Raw genomic sequence first — 6,715 nt, 5'->3', positions numbered from 1 at the left:
AAAAATCTGTTTTTAAAATGGCAGTGTAGACTGTCTAAAGGATGGTAAGGATTTAAGCATGGTCAAAGACAGCTTTGAGCCTGCCATGTAATAAGGAAGACTATATCTTTTGTCCCCCAGGAAGAGACTCTCAAGGCCCCAGGAAAGCATGTGCGGGAACCTTGCCATGCCAGAGCTAACAGGGTGAAACACTTGAAGGCTGTCATGGAAGGAGGCCCACTGCTGTACACTGTGGTTGGTGGAGGACAAGGGGTGGCAAGGTGACCTGGGCTAGCAGAGCCTATCGGGGAGCCTGGGCTCTCAGCATCTGTTTTTCTCCAAGAGAGGTGGGAGCTACCCCTTCTCATCTACAGGAAGACAAGTAGGCTCTGGGCTGCATATTCAACACCGATCACAGGTTGGGAATGAAACTTGAATAATTTAGCTTTTTGAAAATGAGTATAGAAGCCAGGCATGGTGGAACACACCTATAATCCCAGCACTCGGGGAGGCAGAGGCAGGCGGATCTCTGTGAGTTCAAAGCCAACGTGGTCTACAAAGCGAGTTCAGGACAGCCACGGCTACACAGAGAAACTTGTCTCAAAACAAACAAACAAACACAAAACAAAATAAAAAAATGATTATAGATTCATTAGAAAATGGAGACACACACACACACACAGAGGGGGCAGAGAGAGAGAGAGAGAGAGAGAGAGAGAGAGAGAGAGAGAGAGAGAGAGAGAAGAGAGCATTTATGAAGGTCCCATATACTTTTCACCCAGTTTCTCCAATGTGGCAACTTATAACTACAGTATAATTTCAAATCTAAACACAACAGTGATATGATCCACAAACCGTGCTCAAACTTCAGTAGTTATGCATGCACACTTTGTCAATGTGACACTAACTAGAGACATATGGGAAGAGGGAGGTGGCTGAGGAGTGGCCTATAGGCAAGACCCATGGTCTCCTAACTCCTCGGGAGCCTCATCGCCATGCCCTTCTCCACCTCACTCTGTGTGTGTGCCTCCCCCGCCCACATAGAATCTTCTATGTACGTTGCCTTCCCCACTCCCCACCCCCCCACACACATACAATCTTCTGTTTTTCATAAGCAATTCGAACCAGCCAGCACACCCAACAAAGATCCTATCTCTAGATAAGTATACACCCAAAAGTCCAGGGAACTTAGACCTTGAGGCACATGATCCAGCCCATAGCAGATTAGATGGGGCATGGATGCCCTACACAAAAGCTATCTAATCATAGAGCAAGTAAATTATCTTCCTTTACAGGGAGGTAAGGAGGGAGGGAGAGAGAGAGAGACAGAGAGAGAGAGAGAGAGAGAAGAGAGAGAGAGAGAGAGAGAGAGAGAGAGAGAGAGAGAGAGAGAGAGAGAGAGAGAAGTGAGGAAGGAAACATCTCTTGGCAAGAGTTTCCTAAATTGAATGACTTTGTTAAAAGAGGGTTGAAAAACTTGGGCATCCATCTGGAAAGCATTCGCTATTTAGAAGAGACCGATTTGCCACAGGCTTATTTAGTAAAGAAAGATCATCTCCAGTGGTTTGGTATATTACGGTATTCTTCAAAGATTTTAGAAAGAAAGACAAATCTTTTCAGAATGATAGAAAGGCAAAATTGTATTTGTTGATATCTGGAGTCACATGGAGTCTGTGAGCCGTCACGTGGGTGCTGGGAACTGAACCTGGGTCCTCTGCAGGAATAGCAGGTGCTCTAACCACTGAGCAATCCCTCCAGCTATTTATTGATATCTGTTGGGAGATTGGCCTGTAATTAATGTGTAAGATGAATGCTGAAAGTAGTAATAGTTACCTGCTCACACAGCGGTTTATTGTACTGAGGAGAATCACATCCGAAGTCTCCTGGGCATTATTTGAATACCAACAGGAAATTGTGCCAGGACATTTACAAAGCATCTTTTTTTTTTTTTTTTTTTTTTTTTTTGGTTTTTCGAGATAGAATTTCTCTGTGTAACCTTGGCTATCCTGGACTTGCTTTGTAGACCAGGCTGGCCTAGAACTCACAGCGATCCACCTGCCTCTGCCTCCCAAGTGCTGGGATTAAAGGCAGTGCCACCACAGCCGGCCAAAGCATTCTTATTTTTGGCATGAATGATCATTTGGAGTCCTTTAAAGTCATACAAAAGTCCCTTCCTTCCTGATTTCAAAGTTGTTTTTTCTGAAAGTTGCAGGGCTACTCAGCGCTTGGCAGTCTAGCCCTGGAAATAGCTATACTGTGTGTCTGGGGTGGTTTGAGATCAGTCCTGCTTAGAGAAGAGAGGGAGGGCTCTGCGCCTCCTAAAGATGCTTGGTCTTTCTCTTCTCCACAGATTATAATTAAGCTGGGTGTTTTCTCCAATAGGAATGCCTCCTCTCTTGTGTGGACCACTTAGACAGAGTGTTACAGATCACAGGTCACCAGGATAGCACTCAGCTGCATACATTAAATGATCCCTCTGCCTTGAAGCACTAATTTGCCAGGAGTAGCCTACTCTCACTAAATTACAATGGTAATTTACACCATTTTTACTAAGGAAGTCATTTCCTAAATGGCACCCTAGTGGCCTGAACTAGCTATTACAGTTTCCAGTCCTACTTAACTTTTAAGTCATGCATTTTGCTGATTGAAAAAAAAAAAAACCTAGATTGGCTTCATCCCAAACTCAACAGTCTGTGCTCTGTTCCCCAGAGTAGCTCGCTGGCAGGCTGAATCGAGAACTCCCCGAAAAGGGTCAGAATCAAGAAGCAGGGCTTTGGCACTCTGCATTGGTCCTGCTGGAGACCGAGGCTGTGGCTAGTCAGTCCAGAATCGGTGTGCTAATTAGAAAATGCATAGGGACAAGACGTAGGCAAGGGTACTCGGCCTGGTGAGTGAAGGTGGGTCAAATCTGGCTTCTTTCACTAAGAATTCTTTGATGTGAGCTAGGCGTGATAGCACACACTTTTAATCCCAGCATTGGAGGCAGAGGTAGGTTGATGGATGTGAGTTCAAGGCCAGCCTGGTCTATACAGTAAGTCCATGACAGCCAAGGCTACACAGAGACACCTGTCTCAAAAAACCAAAAAAAAAAAAAAAAAAATCAAATCAAACCAAACCAACAACAACAACAACAACCCCCCAAAAAAGTCTGAATTAGTTTCTCACTCCTGTGACTCTGATTCCATTTCCGGTCATAAGATGGAGACAAAGCCTTGAGGCACCGTGGAGAGGGAGTTGGTGATGGGAGAGCCTACCATGGAAGAAATCCATTCTGTCACAGGTCTTTGTAGCACTAATGAATGGCCTTTGTTTGCTCTAGTTTTCTGTTCTCAGACGTAAACCAGGAATTAGAACACGTACCTTTTGTTGTGATGGTGGTCTGCTCCCCTGTGTGTCACACAGCAATACATTGGGTGAGCCAGGCATATGGTGCACATATGTGCCAAGAGAGACCAAGGCAGGTGGTCTGTAAGGGTGAGGCCAGCCTAGGCTATACAGTAAGTCTCTGCCTAAATAAACAAACAAACAAACAGAAAACCCCAATCAACAACAACTCCCCTCCAAAAAAAAAAACACACACAAAGAGACCAGTTAAATGACACATTGCTGCTTCAGCTAAAGCAGAAGTAAAGGGTTAGCATACAGTCTGCCTCTCTTTCTTTTTAAAGATTTATTTATTATTTTGTATATAGTGCTCTGCCTGTGTGTACACCTGCCCAGCAGAGGAGTGCGTCAGATCACATTATAGATGGTTGTGAGCCGCCATGTGGTTGTTGGGAATTGAACTCAGGACCTTTGGAAGAGCAGACAGTGCTCTTAACCTCTGGGCCATCTCTCCTGCCTCTCTTTCTTGATCCCTCAGTGGTCCCTGATGCTGGGCATGAAGCACCAGGTCCTTCAGAAGGACATGATGTGACACTCAGGGGCCAGGATGGTTCTGAGATATTGCAAGACTCTGCCTCCCTATCTTCAGCTTTCTAGTGGGACACATTCATAGGGCAATAAGCTCTTTTGTTTTGTTTGCTTTGTGTGGTGTTTGGTGAGGAGGTGTTAAAATCCATCTACAACTGTAGGAAATGACACCAGGAAAGAAACTCACTGAGAATCAGCCGTGTAAGCTTGCTGATGGCATCTCACAGTGGCAGTGTGTGTCAAGCTGTTTTTCTGACTGTCCCCTCCTTTAAGCCTGGCAGCAACCCTAGGCATCACCACCACATCCACACAAGGAAAGGGATGCAGGAACATTGAGTGGTTTGCCCCTGGTTATGCAGTGGGGAGCAGTTGCCAGTGCAGCCAGGTGTTTTGATTCTGAGCTTACTATTTCTGCCTGGTCTGTATGTATGGCTGTGACTGTGTCGGTCAATCTGTAGATTAAAACTGGAAGGGTTAGAGAGGTGACATTAAAATAGCTATAAATCTACAGTGGGCAGACAGTGTGTTAGCATCTAAGAGGCTGCAGAGGTGGCAGAGCTCGCGAGAGCTGAAGGAAGTGTTCACAGCTCCTGGTTTCCTTTCATTACATAAAGGGTTCACTTGTCAGGCGCCGTCTGTGAGATGATTTGCAGCCACTTTTTCATGAAGGATGAAGACACACAGAGGCAGATTCCAGGAGAGCGGGACATATATCTTTGTTCCGTGATGTCAGACACAAAGATGAGTTGTTTAAAAATATGTTTTCAAACACAGGCACAGAAGTCATAATATAGGAAGGTCACGTTAAACAAGCCAAGAATATAAATGCTGAGCAAACACATTTGGAGAGGAGATTTAGCAAACCTTTCAGTCATGTGATTTCTGTTCTTAAATTGATGTGCAATGTTACACTCAGCATGTTATACATATGTTATATGTTGAGACCAACTTTGGGTCCTTGAAGTAACACCAAGTTAATTATGGAGTAAAATCTTCATCATGCCCTCACGAATTCAATTTGTAAATATTTTATTGAGAATTTCTGCGTCTATGTTTATCAGGGGAGTTAGTCTTTGGCTTTATTTTTGTTCGGTTGTATCTTTATCTATTCTTAGTACTAGGGTAATGCTGCTTTGTAGAATTAATCTGGTAGGATTTTTTTTCCTTACCATTTTGTGGAGCAGTTTAAGGAGTATTGATGTGAGTTCTCCCTTAAATGTTGTATAGAATTTGTTAATAAATATGTCTGGTCCTGAACTTCTATTTTTATCTTTATTTTACTTTTTTTCTTTTTTAAACATGGAGGCCAAAGATCAACATCAAATGTCTTTCTCACTCACTCACTCACTCTCTTGTCATCTTTGTTTGTTGTTTGTTTGTTTGTCTGTCTGTCTGTTTTGGAGACAGTAACCCTGCCCCGCCCCCCACCTCCACACTGGAATTTTGGTTGTACTATGCTATGCCTGCTTTTTTCTATGGGTGTTGGGGTCTGAGCTCTTGCAAGCATTTTACCAACAGAACCATCTTCTTGTTGGGCTTTTCCTTGTGTGGAGACTTTACTATTGCCTCAACCCCATTGCCTCTTGTGGATGGGCTTAAGTGCTTTCTATTTTCTTGACAAGATGTCGGGTCAGATTTGTCTAGAAATTTATTCGTTACTTCTGTATTTTCCAGGCTCTAAAAAAACAAAATAAACTTTGAAAGTATTGCTAATCAACTTTTGGGTTTCACTGGGCTCTGTTATGACAGCCTTATTTATCTATGATTTTATTATTTTGGGGCTTTGTTTTGGGTAGTTTGGCTATGAGTTTGTCAATATTTTTCTATTTTTTCATAGAACTACCTTGCCACATGTTTGATTCTATATATTGCTATTTTTGTCTCCATTTCATTAATATCTACTCTAGTTATCATTTCTTTCTAACTGCTGGTGTTGGGTTTAACTCATTCTGTTTCCCCCCCCCCCAAGACTTTCATGTACATCATTAGGTTATTTGAAATGCACCTTCTTTTTTAAATAAAAAGCGCTTATAACTGTTAACTTTCTTTTTAGAACTGCTTTAGCTGTATCTTAAAGATTCTGTTAGGTTCTGTTAAGTTGTGTTCTCATTTGCATTTGATTCTATGAATTTTTAAGTTTCTTTTCCAATTTCTAAACTGACCTATGGGTCATTCAAGTATTTATGCAGTTTCTGTGGTTGCTGTTGATTTTTTTTTAGTTTTATTCCACCTCAATGTGATCAGATATAAAATTTTATTTTGGTTCTTTTGCAGTTGTTTAGATTTTCTTAGTGGCCCAGAGTGTGGTCAGTTTTAGAGAAGGTGCCAAAGACTGCTAAGAGAAAAAGCACATTTTCTGTCTGTTGGGTATAACAGTCAACATACATCTGTTAGTTCCATTTGATCTATCGTATAGTTTACCTGAAGTTTCGTTATTGAGCTTTTGTTTAGATGACCATCTAGAGATGGGAATCAGGTACCGAAATAACCTAGTTTTATTATATCAAGATCTATCTGACCTTTTGTGTTCATTAGTGTTGTTTTATAAACTGGAAGCCTCAATGCTTGGTACACATATGTTCACAAATGTTGTAACTTCTTTAAAAATTACATATTACACATACACACACACACACACACACACACACACACACACACACACACACGGAGTGGATACTATGGTATACTTTACTCTGTCCTACAGAAGAGCTGACTCAGGAGCAGCTTCCAGGCTATACTCCTGTTTTTGCCTCTGACCTTGCTGCAAAAATGTTAAGATTACATCTGTAACCCCAGCATTCCCATGGTGGCATAGGAGATGGGT

Source organism: Acomys minous (genome assembly GCF_964271855.1).
Source record: "Acomys minous genome assembly, chromosome: 2".
In the NCBI taxonomy this organism is placed as follows: domain Eukaryota; kingdom Metazoa; phylum Chordata; class Mammalia; order Rodentia; family Muridae; genus Acomys; species Acomys minous.
Note: the sequence above shows the minus strand (reverse complement) of the source record.